Raw genomic sequence first — 26,873 nt, forward strand, 5'->3', positions numbered from 1 at the left:
CAAACAATTCATTGAACAGAACTGACTCAAAAGAATGAGACATCACAACTACTCAAGATTTTCAGTGAATAACAACTTACATTTCTGTCTTTTCTCACACAAACTTATCACACAGCTTCAGAAGACTAGAAATATAGTCCTATGAACTACTTTTATGATACTTTTTTGAAGCTTGAAAGCTCCAGTCCCGATTCATTGTAACTGCATGGACCAGTACATTCCTCAACATTTCTCTTTTTGTGATCTCCAGAATGAAGTTTAGGGAAACAGTTTGGGATTGATATGAGGGGGAGTAAATAATGGCAATTTTTGGGTGAACTATTCTTTTGAGATATTGAGAAACCAAACAACACAAGCTCTACAGTCTATATTGAATGCGGGCTCTTATGAAACTAGGCCTAATGTGTCCACTAGTGAGGTAGAGCTTTAGTCTATGAGTTTTATTTATTCATTGGCGTGTGATGCATTAGAGCCCAGCTAATGGTGCCATGCATGAACCTCAGCACTATTTTGAGCAGGTTGTGTCTTTCCATCATAACCCTATCACATCACACACTCCATTTAACACAGACTTTAATGTGTCTTATGTAGGTCAAGGCAAATGAAAGAGAATTCAAAGACTTCAGTAAAAGATCTCCCTCTCCTACCACCCCACATAGCCTAATTTCTGCAGTTTTTTGAGGTTTCCGAAATTAAACCTTGTTTCTGATCCTCCCCGTTTACATTCCAATCAGCACTAATTGCAATCAAGGACAGTGCTAAACATAATTAACATCTTATCACAAACTTCAGGATTATAAACCCTTAAAATATCCAGTCCAATTCAGAGTGTTTTAGGATACGTTTACACGCCAACAATGTACTGAATACAGAAGAGTTGTTCCTTTGCGTTTTTCCCGTACAGATGACAACATTGTCAAAATGATTACCGTTCACATGAATTGGTGAAAACAACTAAAAACACTCTATTATTAATGCCAGGCCAGTAGATGGCAATGCCACTTTGTAAATAAACTCTTCGTGCCTATAGACTGAACATGTAATATGCATGCACTTTGAAACCAGTTTTCAAAAGTTTGCGTTTTCAGGCCCCCAAAACTCAGTTGTTGTGTAACACACGCTGCATATTTAAACATTTATAACAGCATAAATAAAAGGTACAACTAATACTTGCATGTTTTATAAATACTTATAAACACTTTACATTTAAATAACATATGACTCTTTCACATTAATATGACGTTTTTCATATTACAGTAATGAGAATTGTGCCTAATTGTGATCAATTAAAGTAATGAAATGATGCCTCAAACAATGTCAATAATAAAATAAAATAAAATCCTATTTCTTACTTTTGGTTTTGGGATGAAATATGGCCTGGATACGCACTTGCACACTCAGTACTGACACCAAATTCCAGATTTTCCTAGAGAAAAAGAACAGTCTTTTGCTGCATTAGATTAATATGTTGTTGTTTTTTTCACATGTTAAAGTGCTGATAGAATAATACAGCAAATACCAGCTTAACTGTTAAAGCAGAGTTTGGATTACCAAAAATGTGATGATTTATAATCTGACCTGAAAGAGGACAAATGCTAATGGATGTGATCACTGATGGCTATCTTTAACATGATGGAAAAAAACATCAAGATTTTGACCTTTAGCGCCCTTTTCCCAGAGAGGCATGTCTATTTCTGTCCTGATGTCCTCTGAGGTTATTGACTGAATGATGGTCAATAGAAACCAGCTCTGGACTGCAATAATTAACACATGGTCATTTCGTTTCAGAGAATGCTAATGTAGCTTGAAGTGTGGATAGAACCAAATGCATGTATTGTGGGCGAACACTCAATTAAAATAGGAAAGGAGGTAGAATTATAAACTGTACGCATTTAATAATCTGCTCTGGTCATCATTGCGTGGTTTGGCATTGTTTGAACCTGATCCAAACTCTTTTAAGGTCAAACGGATAGTCGCAGTCAGGGGTTTAATGATCTAACCAATGAGTTGCATCAGTCATTGTTGGCTTGAAAACTCAGAAGGAAGTTAGAAGCCAGCACCGCTTGATAGCAACAATGCTGATAATGACATGGGGATGTTTTCCCCCCATTTCCTACTATAACAACACATCACCAAAGTACTGTCATTAAAGTATTACAAAGTGATAGTTTGCTCAAATAATAGCTCGCTATACTAGGGATGCACGATATAGGATTTTGGCCGATATTCGATATGCCGATATTTTCAAACTAATTTTGCCCGATACCGATACCGATATATTTGTATTTTTTTTAAGTGCAAAAAAAAGCTTATTAAAGCTTCTATTAATGTTCTCAGTCAAGAGCAGTGAGTGATTTCCTCTGTGTTTTGTTGTTTTATTAACATTAACGAGATAGTTCTCCCAAAAATTTAAATTGTCATCATTTACTCTCTCAAGTTTCTTTCTTCTGTTGAAATTATAAAAGTTATTTGGAAGAATGTGGCTAACCAAACAGTTGCTGTACTCCAGTGACTTCCATAGTATATTTAAGCACAAGAAAGAAATGAATCCAGGTTTGAAACAACATTAGATAGACAGAATTTTTATTTCTGGGTGCAGTATCTCTTTAAAGACAAGCGGCAGAATATTATTACTGTCTCTTTAAGAACTGCACGCGAGTAATGCGACGCGTCTAATATACACTCATTTGACAAGCAGATTTTCTCTGTTTGCTTTCACTTTAGACATAACCAACTTTGTTTATGTAAACCTTGTGTGTATTTGACAGTATCAGCGCAATAAGACTCGAAAGATTAGTCCAGTATGCAGGCGCTGTGACAGGCTTTAGTCCCTGTGAGCGTCGGGTGTACGCGCTCAGAAAAGCGGATGTTAGAACAGCGCATCAGCACGTGAATGACATGTTTACCTAGCTAGACTTTGACGCACATGCAAATAATGAACTTTTGTGAATTGCGGTGTCCCGTGAGTGTAACTCTACCTCTGCGTTTACATGTGATGTGATGTGAATGTACGTCGCGTTGTACAGTATGTTGAGATGAAGGCGCCAGAATTGAACTGATAGAATGCACGATACTATGATTTTTCTTCAAATGCAGATAGTGGAGATATTTTAATCGTCCACGATCAAAAACCGTGAGACGCACGGCACACCCCTAGTTGGAAGTTTAAGTTGCTGGCGCTCATGCTTCGTTCACGATCGTCACGTGCGCATAGGAAACACGCCACCCTATCGGCAAGACTCATCGGCAGAAATATTCATATCGGCCGATGCCGATGATGGTCATTTTAAGCTTTTATCGGCCGATACCGATGTTGTGCCGATATCATCGTGCATCCCTACGCTATACCATTAACCGAGTCAACTCGGTAAAGGCCATGATTAACCAAGTCAACCCAGTAGAGGCCTTTTTGGTGAGCTGCTAGTTATAATGATTCAATTCGAGTTTCTTACAATGCAAAGTTTGCTTAAAAAATGATCTAAGAATATCAGTTTGGAAATCTGGGACATTAAAAGAGACCTACAGACCTCCTATTAATTAAAGTACCAAAAAATGCTCATTAGAATTGCTGTGATGGTCTGTTACATCACTTGCGGCACCTTCATTTAGATTTTTTATAGTAATAAAAATAATTTAGTTCTGTTAGAGAACAGACACTACAATTAAAAAATGAATGCATCTGCTCAATTCAGGGTGAGCCGAACGAGAGTTGCCGCACAGATCAGCAGCAGGAGTCAGATTTCATTAATCACAAGAGTGAGGCGAGCTGACTGACAAGACGATGGCAGAAGATTCGGTTTCAAAGCGAAATATAAAAGCGCCTATTTGGCAACATTTTGGATCTAAACCCAATGCTAATAAGAAACCTGCAAATATTAATGAGTCTTATCAATAAGAGGTGCGATTTACTATTTTGTTGTTGTGTTTTTCCTTAAGAACAATAACGAACCCACCATTGCCGCCCCAAATTGCTGCCATTTCGTGGATTAACCAGTGGGAAAATGTCCTTACATCACATCCACAATACTCGTGTTAATCCAATCCAAACCTGACTGGTTACATCTGCAGAAGACAGAAGAAAATATTTTGACCAATGTTCACAGAAAATGTCCATACAATAAAAATAAATGGGGTCCAATCTGTGTTTTGGACCCCACTGACTTTTATTGCGTGGACATTTTTCAAAATATCTTTTTTTGTGTGTGTTGTTCCACAGAGGAAAGTCAAACAGGTTTGGATTGGAACGACATGAGGGTGAGTAAATGATCACCGCTAAAAATCACAAGGCAACAGCCCTGTCTACTAACCTATCACACAGTTATTCTTCCAAGTCTTTTAAAGTCAACTCCATGAAACCTTGACCACGTACTATAAAACTTTGTAAACATAACACAAATCACGCTTGCTCGGTCAATGATTATAGATGCCCCATTTACAAACCAAACCAAACAACCAAAACTGTCTCGGTTGACAGTAAATCCTGGAGGAATCGCTTTGGTGGAACCTGGATTCAAAATGTGTTAAAGTTTTAACTATGCTTGGATTGATTCAGCTTATTCATTGTTCCTGACATTGTTTCCCCTTCTGAATTCCTTAAAAATGTGCTCATGAGCAAACAATAGCAGCAAAAAAACGATCGGTGCGGTAAGCTTCATTTTGAATTGTGTCTAGATAAAATAATCTGTAGAGAAAATCAGAAGCATTTCTCATTCCTGTGAGCCTTATACAAAAACACTGAGGGGAAATGCAGCTGCCGGCACCCTCTTATTCCTCTGATAGGCTGAAATGGCGTCTGGTGATATTCTCTCACTCAGCGAGCTCGAAAGCAGAATTGACCTCATGTCTCTCTGCACCTTTAAAAAAAACAGTTCCCTTCTGCATAAATGCAAGCGTGAAACTTGAGTGCAACTGACTTAAGAACAGAATTCATATTATTCTCTTGGGGAGAGGGGCGTTTCTTACTTACTCTTGTTGAAGTAGTTATTTCACCATGAACTCAACTAAATATCCCCATACTAGGCTTGCTGCAATAGTCGGTGTTACACGGTGTTCAGCAGCAGGACGGTTACAGATTTAATTTATCACGTGACGAGATTGAGACGAGCTGACTGACAAGACGATGGCGGAAGATTTGGTTTCAAAGCTAAATGTAAAAGTTCCTATTTGGCAATATTTGGATTTAAAACTAATGCTAATAGGGAGCCTCTAAACATTAATGGGGCAATCTGTAAACTTTGCCTGATGAAGGTGACAGCATCCGGAGGTAACACGTCGATTAACCGGCGGGAAAATCCTCACCGTCACATTACTACATCGTTCCAATAGAGACTTAAAAGGTTTACAGATTGATCTCGCAGAACAATGTTTTAAAGTTACACAAAAGTAAATTACTCTACTGCAGTGTGTGACTTCTACAACGACTTTCATGGGAGTTAAAAATATTTCCGGCTATTTTAAAAGGAATTTTAAACACTGTAAAAAATTTTTTACTGAAAACTTAAAAATAATTGTTTATGTAACAATTCAAATGGTAATTTTATGCCACATTTGGCTAAATGTTAGTTGTCTAAAATTGTTTTAAAAGAAATCACTACATATTTTTGCAACATCTAAATCTATAATAGTTATTAATAAATGACACTACTTGTCATGTTTTATCAAAACTGACCACAATGGAAATCGCCAGAGCAGCGTACTGTTGCGATAGATAATATAGGTAAAAATACAAGTTTCAGAATTAATAAAATAAGTTTATTATTTTGTATACAGTATTTAATTTTTTCATTATATTTTAATGATTTCCATTTTTTTTCTGTTTTCCAAGTTCTGACATTATTTTATTGACCCGATTCTCAATTAATAAATTTCAAATTTGAATGCTATAATTTATGCTGACTTTAATTAAGAAAAAACTCACAGAGAGTGGATGATTTTCCTTACTCAATTACAAAAAAGAGGATTGAATTAAATTTGATTTACATTATAATAAATGTTAATGACATTTTTGCATTGGAGTAATTAAAATTCACTGCAAATGTTCTTAATTGTCAATCTTAAGTCATAAAACTAGTTTAATTTTCTCATGCAAAATATAAAATTGTATCAAATTGATCTAAAGAACATACAATGTAACATCCTTTTTACATTGTAACTTTTTATCTGGAATCATATAACAACTCAATATAATCAATCATAGTTCATTAGGGTTCTTTGCTTTTATTTTTAATAGAGAGACAAAAAATATTCTTATATAATAAATAATATAAAATGTATGTAATAAGTTTGATTTTACTACAACAACAAAGTAGATAAAACTGAAACTTTGTAGACTATAGTTTAAGCCAGGATGCCCATAACCGCAATAAGCGTTCTCTGCTGAAATGATGGTTTGTGGGAAAGCACAGCTGACCTCTCTCTGTACATCAACTCCCCATGGGCCGTTACTATACTCAGCCCCTGCCAACCACACACACACACACACACCGGCGCTGCAGAGGTGCGCCCCTGGCCTGTTTGTTTACACTCTGCGTTGGTTGCCAAGGTAAACATAAGCGGGGAGGGCTGGTGAGCACAGGAGTGTGTGAAATCCGTCCCTCGCCCCCCTGCATGTGTTCAATGCCATATGAGATCACTGTATGGAGTACCGTTACTTTCAAAGAAAAGACTTTGGCTATGAGCCCTTTTTCAAACCTTAAAGAGAGCCAGTGGCAAAAAAGTACATGGTACACTGATGGTATCAGATGGTGATACCAAAATACTATAATACTAAAATAAAATGAAAATTATAATGCTTCAAAAATGAACCCTCATTTCATTCCAAGCCCATCTGCTGTTATATATTTATACTGGGTTCCACAGAAAAAAGATAACAGTTTGGAACAATGTGAGGGCGAGTAAATAATCACAAAATTGGCATTTTCAGCTGATCTATTTCCTCATCTGATAGTCTTTAATCGTACCACTTGACACTGTTGTAACCATTTGATAACTTATCTACAGGATTTTTAAGATATGAGCTGGGCAATACTTGGCACATCCCATCCCTGCCTGGATTTCTTCCTCCTCACAATTCACCTCTTGTATGTTTATATTGTCTTTGTTCCCTAAGCGTTCTTCCGACATAAGAAGTAGAACAGACTTGTTTACTCTTCATGAAGCACAGTCAGGCGTTAAGTACAGACTTGATTGGAGTGTTTATGTACCTTGGATGGAACATCTAGTGGGGCCAATTACAGCTCAGGACGGCCCAATCTCTGAGGAAGCGTTCTCCGCCACTGCACAAAGATCTCCGTTTCCAGATGGCATAACATGAAGGGAACACTAGGATCCATTTAGTTTCTTCGAATCTGTGACCAATTCTGGATCACGCTCAGGCTCAATGTTCACTTCTTTGAAATATTTTTGACTAGGTCGTATTTATAGACAATTAAAGCTTAAAGGCCAACTGAAGTGCCTTGAAACACGCAGCATTATTCAGTGTGTTGATGTAAGGTCCACTGAAACAGGATGATAGGGTGGGACATATCAAGCAACTCCTACCCCTTTTTAAATTGTCAATAGAGTTTTGTTTTTATCACAGCCATAATACTTAAATTTGGATTTCAAGTGGACTTTAATACTGCTAGCTAGCATGAAACACTAGCATGAAGCGTTTGTGTTGACTACTTGCGTAAAACATGTTATGGGCATAAATGACTCCGGTGTGTTACAGAGAGACATTAAAAAAGAGAGATATGCAGAGTGGGGGAACTGAGAACCACTGGTCTAGTGCATGAATTTTCTAAGGTTAATATGTCATCCAACATCGGCTTCTGATAGCCCCGCCCCCTCTGCTACGTATGGAAAGCTGCGACTGTTAAGTGCATTAAGAGTCTAACATTCCACACATGTTTTTTTCCCCACTTAATTAAGTGCATCATCCAGGTATTTGAAGTGCACTTTTTCTTTCTGGAACTTTCAGTGTGAACACACTACTCGCACGACTACATAATGTGAAAGAATGCTACAAAAGTACCTGTAGAATTTATTGGGTCTAATTTAGCCATTTCACAAGCTAAATTAACACCTACCTACACATTGTGATCTTTGTGACTTGGTTATTTGTGCAGATATAGAGCCTAAATGGCTAGCTAGCATGAAGCGTGGGCGTACATTAAGAGTTACCTTAATGGATAATGGACTAGCGGTTAATGCACATGTTAAATGTTATTATTGTAATAATAATTTATTGGGTCTAATTTAGCAATTTCACTTAAATTAACTTCTAGTCTTTGTAGTTATTATGTCTAGGTTGTGCATGCTGATACAGAAGCTAAAACTAGCATGAAACACTAGCATTGAAACATTTGTTTACATAATGCCAGATACATTATGTTGTGGACATTACTGTAATGGACTAGTAGGTAGCACACACACTCTGAAATGTTGAGTTGCGGAGCTCATGGGTGGTAATGTATGATATTTTCCAGTTCCATCATTACCTGCTCTCTTTCCACTAGATCTAAAATGTCCTACATAGTTTCCCCATCTTTCTCTGCACTTTGCTGTGTCATTCTAAGCCTCCCGTGAGTGTGTGCAGAATAGCACACACTCTTTTAACATAGTCACACTCCAGTCTCAGAGGAGGAAAAGTGGGGCAGGATGTCTTCCACTGCTCCAAACACTGAACGTCAGGGCTGGGAGAACTTGAACAGCAGCCTGGAGCATCTGATGCCATATACACTTTATGAGGGAGGAAGAGAGAGATAATCTAGACGCTTCCTCTGTAATCATGCATGGCTTTATAAATCAGGTAAAATGGATAAATGAGAATGAAAATATACAGGCAAGAGAAAAGAAACCCTCAGGCCAGACCATTGTTATTGGCAATTGCAACACTGTGCTAAATGATTTAAGTGACTGCTAGATGATGACAAATGTAGCATGAACAAGAACCTATTATGGGCAGATTTATAAAATTTTGACAGACATAAACATTTACAATGGGGTACACAACACATCGTGTATCCATAGTATTTACGATAATCATGCACCAAGGGGCCAATGTTTGACTAGTTAGCATTAGCAGTTAGCACCTGCTAGCACCATTCTAGGTCCCAAAAGTATATTTCTCCTTTGACAATCATTTCCGTGGTCCCATGAGCAAAGATGGCAGGTTCAAATCTCGTAATTCTGGGGCTTAAATTGCATTGTAAAAGTCAAATCAAATCATGGTTCGTAAAGGAAGGAAAAGAAGGAAGTTTGGTTTTGTGTGTACGCACATACACTTTTAGCTGTGCAAACATGCCATGAGCTACTTTACTCAATGGAAGACAAATACAGCATGACTGATATTAAACTCCTGAAGCTAGAGATTAGCAACTAAAGCTCACAACATAGATGTGTTTATTACATTGCGTTTCTGTAACAAATGCCTTTCTGAAAAGCACATATATATATAAAACATTACAAAAATCAGCCATCCGCCCCCGGACAGATGAAAACAGCTGCTGCACTTTCTTTTTTATAATATTTCATGCTGGTATTGAGCTGAATTTTTTCTGAAAGGAAGCTGGAAAAACTGCGCCATATCAACGGATTTAGTAAGAGATGAATGAAGGATGACAGAGGCAGAAAACTATTATGTTTGGATTCTAAGTGTGGGAGAAAGTCGAAATTCACATCTGCCCACTTACAATGCATTACACAGTAGGGTGACCTTTTGCTTCTTCAAAAACTTTCCAGAGTAATGCAACATCTAGAGTAATGCACATTCAATATGAATATAAAACAGGCTTGTTGTGACCATATGTTTGGATGCTAGACAGTAGATGACTATATAGCCTCAAGTAGTGTACTTCCCGTGGCCTGTAAATATTGGATCACTGATATACTTTGTAAACTATTGGTATAAGAGACTGACATATATTTAAACAAAAACATTCCTCATTTTCCATTGCCAAGCAATACTCTTTGTATTTGCCTAACAAAGCTGACAGTGAGATCTTCACAGTTTGGATTAGGTGGAAGGTATTAAGCAGGATGCTTTTAAGGAAATAATGCCAGCAGTTCCACAACAAACATCTTCGCAGATCTTCAAACACCTCTTAGATGTTGTCAAACAGAAAACTAAATGGCATTCTATTACGCTACAATAACAACACAACAGTCCAAACAAAGCTAAACCTTGAGATAATCATTTAGCATTAGCATTTTGCTAACATTTAAAAACTTTGAAGTAGGGATGCACAACATCAGCACTTGTTGCCTTGTCAAAAAGCTAACCTGGCGATGCGTCTGCGATATCTCACATGTGCGCAAGGAGTGTGAGTGTGCGACAATGCTCCACACCTGAGTAACACTGGGTTTGAGTGAGTGTCATTGTTTGTCTGGAGCAAACTCTTGTTTGTTTTTACTCTTGTGTTTGTATGTTAATTTTTTTCTGGTTCCTTGTTGTTCGTTCATCATCTTCGCTTTATTTTTCGTGAAGCATTATTTTGTTGCGCTTCTGCTACGATAAATAGACATCCACTCTTAATGCAAGAGTGTGTAACGGAGGCCAGCTAGCGAGAGTTGTGCAGGCTGATGACTGATGGAGAATGCAGTGTTTACTGTTTAGCGTCCTTGTTAGTGCACTCGCCTCGCATGCCAGCGATCGGGGTTCGAGACCGACTCGGAGCAGGGTGGTTAGGATTGGTGGGTGAGCTTTGGAGGCGGAGCAATGAAGAGAGGCCTGTGTTTGTTTGGGTTGATTTCAAATATCAACAATGTTCAGAAACGACTTTAATAAATAACATACTGCACCTTTAAAGAGTGCCAAAACAACATTGTTTGAATTTCACAATAAAAATTGACAGACAAGCTTTTCGCGACTACAGGATAACAGGCGCACTACAAATGTTTAGCGAGGTTTTGTTCATGCATCAACAATAGCACAGACTAAAAGATTTTAGATTTAAAAATCCATATCATTACGATTAAAATTGAGAAATTAATATTGTCAAACCAGAGCTAGTATCCACACAGCTGACATGTTTAAATTTTGTAGCTTATCCACGTTGTGTGCATGGAATAGACGCTGAACACACCATTGGAGAACCGCTAATTAAACGTCTGTTACACCCACTGATTTCGGCCCTCTAAAACCACTTCGGATCGAAACCGAAAAAAGCTCTTTCGTCCGGAAATTTTCAGTATCTGAAATGTCGGTGCATCCCTATCCACCTTATTCCTGACGACCTTACTGCGTTTTGAATTATGGGTGGCACTTCCGGTTTGGGGAACTTCCATTCAAAAAAGCTAAAACGAATCATTTCAAATCATAAGGTTTCCCTACAAATAAAGCTGATCCGTCAGTTTGACTGGATGAGCTATCAATTTTCCTTCATGATTTATTTTCAGACATCATGAGAATAACGTTATACTTGGTATTTTAACGTGCCATTTTATAACAAGAATATCTATGGCAAGAGCTCTTTTCAGTCGCTGCTTTCTTTTCCTCATGATGATTTTTTTTTTTTCTTTGCAATCCGCTGTAAAAGTATGAAAAAGGACAACATATACGGCACATTTGTGGTCTGTTCTCCCGAATTTAATTTACGATATTCCATTAATAATTCACTGGAATGCACGAAGAATCTCTTGTTATTCTCCTCAAATCCTCACATCTCTTTTTAGGTTTGTTTTCACAGGTAAATGCAATTTATAATCTGTCAAAATGACGGACATCCCTTTGATATAGTGTTGCGTAATGCTGAAGTTAATGAACATTTTTGATTAAAGTAACACTATGTAGTTTTTCAACCTTCATAATATATTTCCAAGACCCTTGTGATGGTACATCGACTTAAAATAAGTTAAATGACACGTCTGCCATAGCCTGACGTGGTCTGTATCGCTTTTACTCGCACTATGTAACTTCGGGTTTCGGGTAGGAACCCAAGCACAAAAAGAACTACAAAATTCGACTGCTTTAAAGCATACGTCACTTCCCCCACCACTTCCTCAAATTGTCTGTGGCCATTGCAGACATCCCAAGTCTCCCAGGAGTCTCCCGCATATTGATAGCATCTCCCTGATGCCCGAAAATTAGTTCAAATCTGCCGGAATCTAGAGCGCGCATGCGAGACAGAACATACTGCGCGCATAACACACATAGCGCGAGCACGGCAGAGAGGGAGAGAGCGAGAGACCTTGCGAGTGTGCCTCGTGAAAGCTAGTCAACCCGCCACCCCCCGTCAACAATCCAGTCACCAAGATATACCTCCCTGAAATGACTTCTTGCAGGTTGGGATGTCTGCCATTGTTGATTCCAAAGCCGGTGCTGGATAAACAGCGAGCGTGCGCGTGCGACAGTAGGCTGCGGTAGGCTAAATTATTTACGACAGCGGTAATGGACAATTCTGCTTCCAACCTGTAGGGCGACCGCAGAGGAAAAGTTACTTGGTGTTACTTTGTACAAGGCTTGTTATACAATACAGATATATTTTTGCCTACTACAGTGATATTTAACCAAAGACTCGCGCTTTTGGGGCTATTTTTGGTCTGTTGAAAGTACCTTGTTGATTCTTTTAAACTTTTCAATTTCATTTTAATATTCGATGGTTGAAGGGTGAGTCGATTAATGTCATCTCATTGTGACACTTTTTTATCGTATTGCGTTCATAGAGCGAGCCTTTCACTGATTGTTTACTATTATTGTTTACAGCTTAACGGAAGTTACACCCATAATTCGCGCAAAGCGTCATGGGGCGTAGGAATAAGGTGGATAGTGTATTGCTTAAAATGAGCAAAACTTGGACTAAAATACACATTTAAAATTTACAGTCTTTTGGAAAAAACAGATCAAATTACTGATGACTCATCCTGTACTCATGTGTGTGTCCAAATTTTTGTCCAATCACATGCTCTCCAGAATGAAATTGTTCCTTACCTTTACACCACCTGACATAGAAATGGCAAATTTTGGTGCACCGCAGTACCAAAAGTCTCACCCGATAATACGAAATATACATACAGTGCATCGGTCACTATATTGGTCAATAAATGTGTTCACATGCGCCAGCTGTCAATACCTGATTGGCACACCTAGATTTTCGCCCATCAATTTACATATACAACAACCCTGATGGGTCCGATCAGGGCTACGTCTCTCAAAAACATTCTACGCCCAAGTAGATCGAAGACACCATTGGTGCAAATGGCTTATGATGCTTTTAGGGAACTCAGCCCAGTTCAGCAGAAAAACTAGCTTTCAAAGTCACCACGAAATCAAATTGGACAATAAAATAAATAAATAAATATTGCAGTTTTTTTTTTATAAATGATTTGAAACGTCTTTGTGTATTTTAATTAATGTGCCCTTGTAATTTTTAATCAAAGCAACATCTCTTCTCTTCTCTGATGACGCGTTTACTGGCGCGAGGGCGGGACAACCTGTCACTCACATGAGATCTACCAATAGCAAACCACAACCATCCAATCAATTCCTAATGGACAAAATCAAGTCCCGCCCTAAAAAAATGTTCTCATTCGAGAAGCAGTTACACTTGGATATGCAACATCACAATAAGGATGAAAAGATGATAGCAACTTCCGTTTCATGCCGACTTTAAGGGTTTACATGCCAATTAATAAGTGGATAATGCAAAGTTTTCTTTGCACTTGATGTTAAAACATAATAACACACATTTTGTAACCTGAGAAATAAAAATAAGCATCTAGTAATTATTATCAGCCATAATTTCTACATCAGTGCATCCCTAAGTGCAACAGCAACGGTTTATAAACACTGAACAGTTAACAATTTTTTTTTTTTAAATCATAGGTATAGCCCACTCACATGTAAATGCACTTCTAGAAACAACTTGGCCATATTTCAAGGTTTCAAGCATGAGCCAAGCATGAGTAATCAGCAGTTCCTATTGGACCGTGTGGTACTTGTGGACGAGAGGCTAAAAATGAAGAGTTTAGCACTACATGAATGTTGCAGCTCCAAGCTAATTAACATAGAGCTCTGTTAAAATCTTCATAATGATGCTAAAACAAATAAAGCGACAATCTTGTAACCTTGAAGTCAATCTGAAACAGCATTTCCAAACCTTTTTATCTTCACAACATGACATATTTCCAAGGGAAACAGGATATATTCAACAAAGAAACCATGTAGGTTGGGACTTTTTATTTATTATTTAAATTTGGTTTTGTTTATTTTATCCACCAGGAGTTGAAGTGTTCACGGAGAATTCAATTCAACTGCCATTGGTCGAAAAAACAAATAGCCCCAACCCAAACTGACGCTTTTGCCTCAGCCAATGTTGCAGTCCAAAACACAAAGAAATGTGATAGTCCTACAAAGCCACAGTGTTTACTCTTTTCAGGAGAATCGACTTAAAGTTTTAGTCTGTCTTTAGTCTTTACATATTAAGTTGTGGGGTTTTTTTTCTGTTAAAATACAACAACAGCTCTATAGCATTAGTTATCAGAAACCACTGTAAATAGCTCAGCTGAAAATACAGGAAGTGCAGGCTGACCAGTCAATGACCCCTAAAACAGAACTCAGCTGTCTGGGATTCTCACAAAGAGCGATCAGCGAGAAAATCGACACAGTTGGAACGGGAGGGTACGAATAAATTAAAAAAGAACAAACACTGGGCTGTTAGGGCAGCTTGAGCAATCTGCTACTGAATGTCAACTAGTGGACGGCCGTTTGAGTGAGCAGGGTGCTATATCCTATATCCAGATATATTTATCTAAGAAATATCAGCAAACTCATATTAGGTCACCACAATATTTACACCCCACTGCTGGTGGGGATGGAATTATTCTGGCTGATGTCAGCAGGGTCATGGCAAAATTATGTATTAAAAACACATTTCTAAGGTTGCAGAAAGAGTGATGCTAATCAAAAATAAAGTTAATATAATACATAACAATAATATTAAGAATACATTATCAATACACCATAATATAATAGTATTGTTTCATAATTTATTATTTTTCCCATTATTCTTTATTTATTATTATTAAACTGATATATGCTAGGTGGTCAGTAAAGCATTCACCCTTCAGTAGTGACTATATTCACAATATTATACTTTCTTGCTTAATTATTATTTTTTTATTGAAAAAATCTATTAATTATCATTGTATTATATAATATAAAACTATATTAAATATGTATATATTGCCCAAATATTAAATGTAATTATATATGAAACTATCTCCTCTAAAGCGACCTGCGTTCAAAAAAGGCGCAATATAAACAACTTTTAATATTATTACTGTTGTTGTTATTTTTAAGGTAATATATGAAAATATTTTCTTCTAATTGTATTATCAATTTTAAGATTGTTAAACAATATTGATATTAAAATATGAATATTTAATGTAATACAAAATTAATTCCATACTTTGGATGTCTGACAGCTGTGTGGGTTTTTTGCCAAAAGGATTCTGTTCAATAATGGCTCAATAAGGGAGGGGACGGATGGACAATAGGCGACTTTCAATAACACATCAACCGCAGAGAAGAAAAATATAACGGAATAATTCAGCGCTGTAACGTTTTTAAAAGGATTCGTGCTGGTTAGGGATGGATGGATGGATGGATGCCGGAGAGGAAATCAATAATCATAGTCACATCCAAATGCAAATAATAAGTGATGCTCGTTTGTGGTTATTTATGCTAAACAGCCCATCATTCCGTCCTGATTCAAAGCACCAGCTGTAATAAAGTCATATTAGGCTATCATATTATCGCAGATTTCTCTTACCTCTGTTGCAGTCGCAACTTCACCCCTCGAAGATAGAAACGTGGCAGGAGATCTAGTCGTATCCGAATGACTTCATCTCGGATCGAGAACGGCTCGGGTTGGGTTTGATTGGGTTCCTAACACTTCAACAACCGTCAATTATGTAGGCTATTACATGGAATGGAACTGTGAGACGCTCGCGTTTGTCCCGAAACAAAGTAACACTCGCGCCTTATGCCGTCTCAAAATGTGGAAAGGCCGCTGGAAACGCTGATTTCCAAACGAGATACAGTTGGAAGTTGAAAGTTAACCGCGCACACCTGCATCCTCAAGAGATAGAAGATGGTGGAGAGATAAAATAGCGGTCCATAGTGTGCCATAACCGCTGGCGTACAGCTGTATTCTGGGAGCGCGGACGGAAGGAAATGCCTTTGGAGGAAAGGAGGCGCTTAACCAGCCAGAGTGCTGGATCTAACCCTCATGAAGCCTGACGTCATTCTGCACAGCAGAACCTTTCACATTCGTGTTCTGCTTCACTTCAGTATTTAAGTTTTTAAGAAAAGCATATTCAGATCTGTCCATACAACTTTTCTATTGAGGTTGAAGCTATTCAATATTTTATCATGGCTCTTTTATAAAAATGCATAAAATTAACATGACATCAACAAAAAAATTCAAAATGGGCATGAAAATACATGTTTTACAAAACAGTAAAGATGGGATGTAAAAGGATGCATGTTTTATTACTTTAATAAATTATTGCATGCTTTTGATATTCAGACAACTTTATTCTGAATGAATATGGTATTGTGTTTATTATGTATAGAGAAATATTTGCAATTGCAAGAAGCTTCACGGACAATATTTATGTATAACACAATACAATATTTATGAGGTTTCATTAAAATTGTATTCATTCATTTTCCCCATTGTTTTTTATTTAAATAGTAAAGTAAAAATGGAGTATGGACAATTTTACATAATCTGATAAACTGAACAACTGTTATTATGAATACAGTTTAGGATGGATGGATGGATTTTGATTTTTTTTTCTGGAACTAAAGTAGTGGTTGATTTATCAGCATTAATAATCACTCAAAATCAAACTGAAAAGGTATCAATATTTGTAGCATAATAATGCATAATTCAGGAAGTCAACAGGAAATGGTCAAGCTGAGTTTCCTGGTGACTGTAAAACCCAGTGTGTAAAAATGTCTGTTTGATATTTCTGATTACCTTACTCATATGTGTAATGACAGGAAAAGTGCTTGGCTGCCCTCTAGCGACGTGCAATGAATGTGCAAGAAACATGCACGGAGCACTTTGTTAAAGGACCAGAGATGTTAATGATGTCAATGTTAAATCATGTCTATGTGTAAAGAGATGTTTATTTAATGTGAGGTGATAACAGTCTCAGACAGTAAAAAAAAAAAAAAAAAACATCCAAATCTATACAAAAGTAACAAAGAAAAAAATGCCAAACAAAAACTGTACAAAACCAATAAGGATACGAAATAAAGTTATAAATATATACACGCAAACTTCAATAATAAGAAAAAGAAGTAGGCTAAAGAAGTTAGTAAAGAATTTCTCACGGCACCACAACTGCACGCTCGCTTGCCAGGTCAACTGACAACCACATTGGTTTGGGGCTCCCATTTAAAGCCCAAGCTCCTCCCCTTTGACTAAACCATCTTCAGCTGGTATGTACATTATTTACAATAAGGCATAAATATATACATATAACAACATCCACACCATATATATATATATATATATGTATATATATATATGCACTATAACATAAATATAAATATACAAAAATAGTAAAAAATAAACAGAACAATAACTTAAAATTTCTGACATCCACTTATAAGACAAACAATAGACTTGTCACTGCGTGGCGCTCGAGTTTTGCCGGCCGATGGAGAACACAACGCGGAAGATCGACTCTGCGTTCGAAATCGAATACATCACTATGGTAAGTGAAAAACATTATGCCAACAGAGATGTATGACCGAATACATAGTATTATTCCCCGGATGAAAAGTCCCAGAATGACCTACTACTTCCGCCGAGATTCTGAAATGTGCATACCATAGACAGTAAAAGAAATGGACACAGCGACCCCATAGATTTCAATGGAGAAAAGTGAAGTCAATTAGAAGCACTTCCTGATGGCCGAGTGAACTGCGCAGGCTCAAACTGAGCTGGACGACGGAGATGTGACGTGAGCAAACTGTCTGACAGTTGTAAGTCTTCTAGTAGCTGTGCCAAGAGGAATCTGAATCATTCCCTTCCGAATCTTGCAGAGACTGAGAGCATGAGTAGGAGCTGTCCATGATCTCGCAGCAGGAGCAACTTTATGACTCTATATGAGCTTCTCCCTTGACTTTATGCCTCCACGTCCCCCGATTGCCTGCGAGCTTCTCCTCCTGTCTATACGGTAATTTCTCTACTGTGCGACAGAGAGCTTTTTCCCGCCGAGACTGTCCTGCCTGGGTCTCGTCCCCCAGGGCCTTCACCGCTGAGTCCGGTGGTCCCGCGTCCGGTGGTCCTGAGTCCGGTGGTCCTGAGTCCGGTTGTCCCGAGACGGAGGAGGAGGAGGATAAAGGCCTCCTCAACGACTTGTCCGGTGGCTCCTAACCCAGAGACCATCGCGGAGGTGACTGCCATCCCTGACGTGCCACCCAGGCGTCTTGCTCTGCCCGCACCGCCCAGGTGCCTTGCTCTGCCCGCGCTGCCCAGGCGCCTTGCTCTGTCCGCGCCGCCCAGGCGCCCTGCTCTGCCGACCCCGCTTAAGCTGCTCGCCCTACTGGCGCCACCCCAGCGACCTGGCACGTCTGCCGATCCAGAGACTGTTCACGTCCCGTCTGCCCAGCCAGAGACTGTTCACGTCACGCCCGCCGACCCTGTGCTTCACGTCAGCCACGCCGAGCCAGAGACTGTTCCTGAGTCGGTGTCTGTTCCTGTTCCTGAGCCGGTGTCTGTTCCAGCCTGTGTCCTCGTGGCTGCCCCCAAGAACATTTTTTTTTTGGGGGGGGGGGGGGGGGGGGGGGGGGGGGGGGGAATCTTCCCGAAGGGTCTTCACCGCTTCACTTAAGATACAAAGTAATGAAGCCTTTTATATATTGTCGTGTTTCTTTAGAAATAAATTATGGGCAAATGGAGTATTTGGACGCCTCAGATGTAAAGTTATTCGCTGTCAAAGTGACGCCAAAATGAATGGGAGTCAATGGAATGCTAACAGCAGGTGATGGTCTGCTACAATGGCGGCCCCCAAGGGAAGCTTCAGTTTCCGGCTGATGGATTACCCCCTTGGTGCATACGATGGACAATTTACTATCCCATGAGGCCATGGAGGTGAAGCGACGCAACTGATGCTGGTTGGTCTGACAATGACAACATGGTGGAGTACGTCCAGGTTACATAAAAACTACACACATTCATACTATATAGCATGTACTGTAGTCTCAGCCTCAGACCTTGTTGGCTGAACGTTTGATGCATATTCTTTAACTGTCCGTCTGGAAACAAATGCCGCGAAGCCAAAACCCCTCATGGAAAAAGAACGCCGTCGTGTTTACAACTGTGACACTGAACGCTTACCAGGATCAACTAAACGCTGGATATTCAAAAGTATGTGAAGTTTGCGGCTCCATTGTTGCGGTAAACTTGCACGTTCTTGAATGAATAATTTAGAAGATGCACGCCGGTCTGTTATTGTAGGGACATCAACATTAGATTTCCACGCCCCTAAACATGCAGCGGAACAAAACGAACTGTGATTGTAAGCATTAGTGGAACTGAAGGTGTGAGAATAAATACGAAACCCACGTGATCGTTGTCATGCAGTGAATACGGCCAATTGTGAAACAGCTGTGTCGTCATCAGAGCTCGTGAGCCGCTCTGGAGAAGCTTCGCTGGCTGAGTCCTCTGGCTGATCTCGATTCGCTCTCGGCGTACTTTGATGGCATACATCTTAGTCATGTGGCGTTGGCGCTGTCTCAAGTCGGACACAATTTCTAACCGGCATCCACTGCTTCAAGTCAGCCGCCGATCGGTCTGTGCAGAGCTGCATGAAGTCGAACAAGCCTGTAGCCACTGGAGATGGAGAACCATGTAGAGCTGATAAGCCGAAGAGCCCACGCAAACTGCTGGCACTGGAGACCAACGTGGAGCTGCAGCGACGAGCATTCGAGGTGGAACCAGGAAGCCTGAAGACTGAGGCGGAGGGAATGAGGACGCATGTGGAGCCGGGAGGAAACACGGAGCTGAAGGTGCAGGCAGAATGATTTGTGCAGCATCAGATTTGAACTTTTTCTCCCTCATTTACTGTTCGTGGCTGTTTTTGCCCCATTGACTTCCATTATAACCACATTTTTTGATTGCAAAGCCATGACACCATATAATCATGCATTTTTGATTGTTGGTGGTTTTCCCTGTTGGGAAGAGGTAAAATTTGTAATTTTTACTGTTGATAACCAGGTGGCACCATTAACCCTTTAGATAAGCCTATGCAAAAAAAAAAGCTTAGTTTCTGGCATTTACATGGAGTTATATATATATCAGAGCGGCTCACGAGCTCTGATGACGACACAGCTGTTTCACAATTGGCCGTATTCACTGCATGACAACGATCACGTGGGTTTCGTATTTATTCTCACACCTTGAGAGAGAGAGAGAGAGAGAGAGAGAGAGAGAGAGAGAGAGAGAGAGAGAGAGAGAGAGAGAGAGAGAGAGAGAGAGAGAGAGAGAGAGAGAGAGAGAGAGAGAGAGAGAGAGAGAGAGAGAGAGAGAGAGAGAGAGAGAGAGAGAGAGAGAGAGAGAGAGAGAGAGAGAGAGAGGAGAGAGAGAGAGAGAGAGAGAGAGAGAGAGAGAGAGAGAATTGAAAAATTACTTTATTTCACAATCATCTTAATACACACAATTTAAACAGCTAACAACAGAAAACAAAATTACGGGAAAAAAATTAAATCATCTTCAAAAATGGTACAAAAAACTCCCTTACAACACCAAATCTTCTCAAAAGTAAACAAATCATTCATAGTTTTATAAAATTTGTAATCAATCAATACTCTTGATTTCAACAATGTTAAAAAAGTCTCAATGATGTTTTGACCAGGTTTCTGTTCAAGTTTATCCCTTCTGCTAATATATATAGCCATTTTTGCTTCACCAATTATAAAATTCAGTAACTGACAAATGTATTTCTTTTTTTGACTATATTTAAAACCCAAAATAAATACAGTTTCCGTAAACGATTCATTAAAACCACAAAAACATTTTTATAAAAACTCAAACAAAGATATCAATCTAACACATTGTACAAAAGCATGAAAAATTGTTTCTTTTTGCAAACAAAAGGGACAAGCATCATTAACTTCCACATTTAAAAGAGAAACAAAAGAATTAACAGCTAAAATACCATGAAGAATTGTCCATTGCAAATCACCAACCTTTTTTGATAATGGCGGTTTATATAGAACTCTCCATTCAGGTTTTACACTGTCCTTTAAGCCAAAAAAAATTCCTCCACGGTGTATCAGATTTTCTTGCCAGATGATTCTTATTAAAACCCATTACACAGGCTCCATACAATATCTTTCCTTTAGTAGATAATAAATCTAAACACTGTGAGTCCCAAGTTTTAAATGGAAAACCTTTAAAACCATCCAACTTTGGTGAAATCATCAAACAAGGGAAAAAATCGTTGTCATCAGGAATAGATACTCCAGAAAAATAATCTTTTAACATTAGCCTCTCCTCTGTTGTGAGGGTAGACTTTAACTTAGCTAAAAAAAGAGCAACTAATCGAATAGATCTAGTGCCTAAAAATTCAGCTACTTTTACAGTATTGTCTAATTTCTCTCCAGCTATGTCCAGCAATTGTCTTAAAACAAACACTTTTGATTCTTTAAGCTTAAAACCACAATTAAAAAAACTGTTATTCTCATTTACATCCAACCGGGCACCAAGAATTAAAGGTTCCTCCAGAAGCCAGTAAAGTGAGTACGGGTTTTCAGATTTCTGAATATAAAACAGACTCCAAACTTTAAAAAGACTCTCATAGAAAGGTGGAAAAACAGACAAGTTCATTTTTAAAGGGTTTAGTAGAAACAGATGTTTGTTTAGTCCGAAACCTCCAAAATTTTGTAAAACAATATGGGCCATTGCCCTCCAGCTGACGTCCGATGCACCGTCTAAAAGTCTCTGCAGAAACTGCAGACGGAAAGCGGCAGTTCTACTCTGTAAATGAATCAGTCCTTGTCCCCCTTCTTCTTTCGGTAGATAAAGAACACTCTGCCGAATCCAGTGTAGTTTATCCCAAAAAAAGTCTACAAGAATCGCTTGTATTTTCATCAGTAGTTGAGGAGGAGGATCAATACACGCCAACTTATGCCACAGTGAAGACGCGACCAGGTTGTTGATAACAAGAGTCCGTCCTCTATACGACATTTTAGGGAGCAGCCACTTCCATTTCTCCAAACGTCCTTTAATTTTTTCAACAACTCCTTCCCAATTCTTTTGTTGAGTCGTGTCATCACCTAAAAAAACTCCCAAATATTTTAAACCACCTTTCCCCCAGATTAAACCTTCAGGAATTTTTGGTTTGCCATTTTTCCATTTACCCACCAAAAGTGTTTCACATTTCTTCCAATTCACTTTTGCCGAAGATACAAGAGTAAAATCATTAATTAAATTAAATAAAATTTGCACATCTTTTTGTCCACTTACAAACACCACTACATCATCAGCATAAGCAGATAAACATATATTTTTTGTACAGTTAGGCAAATGTAATCCATGAATTCTTTCCCTTATTTTTTGTAATAAAGGCTCAATGGCCAAGGCGTACAACATTCCAGATAGAGAGCACCCTTGTCTTACACCTCTTTCAACCTGAAATGGAGCACATAAACCGCCATTAATTTTTAATACACTTTCAATATCACTATAGAGTACCTGGACCATCATAATAAAATCCTTTTTAAAACCAAATGCTGCTAAAGTTTTCCACAAATAGGGGTGCTCAACCCTATCAAAAGCTTTCTCCTGGTCCAGTGAAATCAATCCAAAGTCCAAATCAAGCAATTTTGACACCTCTAAAGCATCCCGGACTAAAGAGATGTTGTCAACAATGGATCTGCGAGGAATACAGTAGGACTGGTCTGGATGTATTACTTGCCTTATTACTTCAGCCAATCTGTTTGCCAAAACCTTAGAGAGCAGTTTGTAATCACAACAAAGAAGTGATACAGGGCGCCAATTCTTTATGTCTGTCAAATCTCCTTTCTTTGGTATTAGCGTTATCACTGCCCTCCTGCAGCTCAACGGCAACATACCTTTTGACAGACTATCGCTCAGCACTTGTAACAAGTCCACTCCCAACTCTACCCAAAAAGACTTGTAAAAGTCAATTGGGAGGCCATCAATTCCAGGAGCTTTTCCCGATTCCATGTCATGAAGGGCCTTATACAACTCTCCCAGACTTAGCCCGCCTGAAAGAGCCACATTACCTTCTTCTGACATCTTTGGTAGGGAGTTCAAAAAAACATTGTCCTCATCACCCTCCAATACATACTCACTTCTATACAGATTTGTGTAAAAACCAACTGCTCTCTTCCGAATATCACTGGGGTTCAGCAAAACCTGACCCTCTTCCGACCGCAAGGCTTTAATCAATCTCTTCTGCCCATTTTTTTTCTCTAAACAGAAAAAAAACTTTGACGGTGCATCCATATGATTTATATTTTGGAATCTTGATCTGACCAATGCAGTGTTCTGTATTCGAGCAGATCCGCTAACTGAGCTTTCTTTTTGAAAAATAGTTCAAAATGATTATTTGTCCCAGTTGATTCAGCTATTCTTTGACACTCACTTAATTCTTTCTCCAAAGTTTCCAGAGATTTTTTAAACTCTATAGTGACATTGCGAGTATATTGCTGACAAAACTGTCTAATTTTAACTTTACCAATGTCCCACCACTGCTGTATTGAACTAAAATTAGTCTTTGATTTTCTATAATTCTGCCAAAAATACTTAAAAGAGTCTCTAAAAAAACTATCACTCAATAAAGAAATATTGAAATGCCAATAGGCACTGGTATATTTAATAGAATTTAAAATAAAATTACATTGTACCATACTATGATCAGAAAAACCTATTGGGATTATGGAGCAACTTTTAACAATATTAAGATGATGTGTAAAACCATACAATCTATCTAATCTGGCAAGGGATACCCTGTTTTCCCTCATACAAGCCCATGTATACTGCCTCGTATTTCCATTCAATTGTCTCCAAATGTCACATAATTCAAACTTCTTTATGAAATGAATGAGACGTTTCTGAGAAGACAAATGGGGTTCAACGTGGTTTCTATCAATCATATTCTCTGTGCAATTAAAATCTCCCCCCAAAAACAAATATTCCTCTTCTGAGCAATTTTGTAAAGTAGTACACAATAAATCTAAGAAAAACAATCTTTCCACAGGACGTGTTGGAGCATAAATACAGATAAAAACCAAAATATAGCTTTCATAGACAGCTCTAATTTTTAGTAATCTTCCTTTCACAATTTCATCAACAACGTAAGAAATTGGACTAAAACTCTTAGAAAATAATACTCCAACTCCTGCACTTATTGAAGTGTTATGGCTTAGCACAGTTAGCCCCTCAAATTCTCCTTCCCAGTCTGCTGCATTCCCCCCGTCACTATGTGTTTCAAAAAAATATCAAGATTCTTCTGTTTCATTAATTCATTTATCATTCCTCTTTTCTTAATGTCTCTAGCACCATTTACATTCAGGGTTGCTAGACGAACTTCACTCATGATAAAGAGGAGAAAAAACAGCCAAAAAACAACCACACTCATTAATGTGGAAAAAGAGCTCAACTTATTCAACATCATTCTTAAGTTTCTCTACATTCCTCACTAATTTTTTTAAACGATAAACTTCCTTATTGGTAAAGCATCCTTCAGCCATTAAATTCCTTGTTTTCTCAACAAACTGTGTTACATTAGGGAAATACTCTTGAACACACACCCCTCTCTTGTTCTTCGTTGACTTAAGGAATAACTTTATCTCTTCAGCATCATAGTTACGAACAGAGAAGTCACTCAAAGACAACGCCACACTGGAATCTGATGATTCACTTTCACTTTCGGTTTCATTATTATCACTCCCATATAAGTCAGCTTTCTTCACAGCTTTTTTATTTTGAGACTTATCACTCATTTTTCTTTTTTGAGGTGTTTTGAACATTTCTGTTCCTGTCTCCATTTCCAATTCCACCAAATCAACTCCACTCTTTTCCTGCACAGCCTGTGTCACAACAATTCCAGTAGTACCACCTTCTCTTTCCTTTTCAGGGAGTTTTGAGTTTTTTACATCAGATACCATATCAACTTTATCTTTCTTTTCTAAATCTACACCCGTCACACCAACAGATTTTATTGCAGATATCTCCTTGCAATTAACCACTTTAGTCCCACTGTGATGGTCACCCTGCACCTCTGAGCTCAGTGAAACTATACCAGCTTCTCTACTCGTGCTTGGATTGGACATGTCCCCTTTCTCAATGACTTTCTTTTCTGGGCAATTACGAATCAGATGCCCTGTTTTTCCACAACCAAAGCACTTTGTTTTAGCAGTTGTTACAAAAATGATGTAATCAAAATCATCAGCCCTGAAGCTAAGTGCAAGATCCAATTCCTCATCATCCTGAATTATCATGTATGCAAACCTTCTAAAAGACACAATATGTTTCAAGAGGGGAGAACCCGTGCTAATCGGGATTTTTTTTATTGGGGATACCAATTTACCATAGCGTGATAAAGCTTCAGTTATTATTTCGTCACTGAGAAAGGGGGGGACGTTAGACAAGGTGTCCCTCTTAGAAGGTAGTGAGAGGGGAAGAACAGGAACAAACTCGCCACCAATCACAATCCCACGCTCAACTACTTCATTTACCTTTTCAATGTTACTAAAAAAAACCACAGTAGCGTTATTCATCCTCGATGCGGATAAAATACATCCGTGTCCAACAACTTCGCCAACCGCTAAACAAATCTCTTCTACACTCGCCGCAAACGCCACTTTCACTGCATGGCGTCGCGTGAGTGCAGACAAACCCTGTGTAGCCGGGGTCGTCATGCTTCTCCCGGTAAAGACCGGTAGCACGCGGCCCAAACCACACCAAAAACTACCACTAACTAAACACAAACAAACAGGAAAAAAAGGCGGAAAATACAAAGGTATTTAGACACAGAAAACAACTTCACTCACCGCACTCGCACTACACCACTCACGCACTCAACACCCACACCGGAAGAGAGAGAGAGAGAGAGAGAGAGAGAGAGAGAGAGAGAGAGAGAGAGACGTTTAAAATTCTTTACTCAAACAAGAAATTACATTACACACTTAACAGTAATACAAAAAAATTATTCAAAAATATTCACCACACAAAGGATAAAGAATCATCTTCACACACCACAAACAAACCACTATTTATACACCATTTGTACATAAAGTCAACCATATTCCCTGTAGTTTTAAAGAAAATATATTCTGCCCTTATTCTTGATTCAACAAGTGCTGTAAACAGACTTAAAACTTTAACAATTCGTCCTTCAAGAGCAAGTCTACAAGTCTTCCAAATAGCTAGTTTCGCTTGCCCAAGTATAAAATTAGCAACAGTACAGCGATCCTTGTTCACTTTAGAATACCTACAGCCATAAATAAAAAGTACTTTGTTAAAATCAAAACCCAACCCATCAATAATTCTTCCCAGCAATGCAAAAAGTGGCACCAACCTTGGGCATTCAATGAAAACATGAAAAACCGTTTCATGACTATTACAGGCATGACATAAGGGCAGAACATTCAAGTTGAATTTGGACACAAAAACATTAGTGGCTAGCACACAATGTAATACTCTCCACTGTAGATCACCTGAGCGTTTTGGAAGGGGACTTTTATAAAAAAGCTTCCAAGAAGGATTGATATCATCTGCCACTGTGAGCTTTTCTCTCCATTTTGTATCATATCTGTCATGAAGATCCTTAAAATAAGCAGTTTTTACACAGACCTGATACATATCTTTTTTTCCCACAGTATGAAAAAGTAGCCCTTTTAA

The 26,873-nt window shown here is 38.5% G+C and overlaps 1 protein-coding gene across 1 annotated transcript in view; it reads right to left on the reverse strand.

Moving 5' to 3' along the window:
- Window positions 1-16,177, reverse strand: part of osbpl5 (oxysterol binding protein-like 5) — a 63,700-nt gene extending 47,523 nt beyond the window's left edge. The window contains exon 1 of the mRNA XM_056252122.1: window positions 15,753-16,177. The gene's annotated coding sequence lies outside the window, so the exon portion shown is untranslated. The remainder of the gene's footprint in view (window positions 1-15,752) is intronic.
- Window positions 16,178-26,873: the final 10,696 nt, after the last annotated feature.

Source organism: Rhinichthys klamathensis, unplaced genomic scaffold, assembly GCF_029890125.1.
Source record: "Rhinichthys klamathensis goyatoka isolate OS25496 unplaced genomic scaffold, OSU_Roscu_1.1 h1tg000092l_1, whole genome shotgun sequence".
Classification (NCBI taxonomy): domain Eukaryota; kingdom Metazoa; phylum Chordata; class Actinopteri; order Cypriniformes; family Leuciscidae; genus Rhinichthys; species Rhinichthys klamathensis.